A 1,390-nucleotide genomic window follows, 5' to 3' on the forward strand; every position below is an offset into this window, starting at 1 on the left:
AACGGTGCTATTCATTTACCTGAGGTGATTTGTTATCAACTTAAGCAGCAAGAAATCATATAAGCTTAGACCAAGATAATAAACTTAAAGTAAAATTCATTCAGAAGCTGAGAAATTTGCAACGATTTACATTTGCTTGAGAAGACACAGATACTGGCAATTTGAACTCACTGCTGATCAAACATGGTCAATCTTTTGTAGTTATGAGGTACCTTTGAAGAGTCCTTCCCTTATTCGTCTTTCCATCTTCCCATCAAGAGATCATTTGGATAAGGAACTGAGATCCCTCTGAGCTAGAACTCACAGCAATGAGAAGATTCTTTAAAAGATCCCCTAGATGCATTTTCAGAAAACCGTAAATCCAGCTCATACCTTTTCCACATCTCTGGAAAGAGGATATTGTGTTTACTGACAAGAACTCGACAGGTTTGATTTAAATCATGAAACGCTTGTCAAGCTTGACATCACGTCAATTCAAACTCCACAGCATCCAGAATCCCATTTTCCTGCTACCTGAAACAGCAGAATCTTCACAGCTGACTCTAATCTTCACATAGACCATTATAAAAAAAATTGTCATCCGGGGAGATTATTTTTTTTTTTAAATAGAAACTGTGAAACAATTCTGTTTTCATTTTAAAATTGCTTAGAAGATTATTTTTTTTTAAATAGAAACTGTGACACAATTCTGTTTTCATTTTAAAATTGCTTAGCTAGAAAACTCAGAGGCAATGAAACCTTTTTCGTAATAAAATTAAAATACAAATTAGTAATTATTATTTTATCATTAACAGATAAACTAGTCACTATGAAATTAATGTAAGCCACAGCAGCCTTACATGGATAATTACACTTTTATTAATCCATTAAACCCAGAGCATTTCAATAACATTTCCAAGGGGTTACTATTTACTCTGTAATCATTAGCTTATCTTAGCCTAGCAAAATTAATATATAGCAAAAAATATAGCATATATAGCAAAAGTAAATGAGATATCAGTTAACTGCTTAGGAAGAGGGTGAATAAAGCTATAAAACATCCAATAAATTAACCTGTTATGGGTAAGTTCAGAAGTACCGTAGCTTGTTGAAGCTCCTTACTGAGGGGGAGTGGTGGGCACAGGGAGACAAATCTCCTGCCAAACAACTGCAGGATACCAAATGAAATATCAGTTAACTGCTTAGGAAGAGGGTGAAGAAAGCTATAAAACATCTAATAAATTAACCTGTTATGGGTAAGTTCAGAAGTACCGTAGCTTGTTGAAGCCCCTTACTGAGGGGGAGCAGTGGGCACAGGGAGACAAAAGTCTCCTGCCAAACAACTGCAGGATACCAAGGAAAGGTCCATAGAAGCTCTGCTGGAAGCAGAGTGCACGTTGGTACCCTCCTA

Source organism: Calidris pugnax, unplaced genomic scaffold (genome assembly GCF_001431845.1).
Source record: "Calidris pugnax isolate Ruff unplaced genomic scaffold, ASM143184v1 scaffold107, whole genome shotgun sequence".
Lineage (NCBI taxonomy): Eukaryota > Metazoa > Chordata > Aves > Charadriiformes > Scolopacidae > Calidris > Calidris pugnax.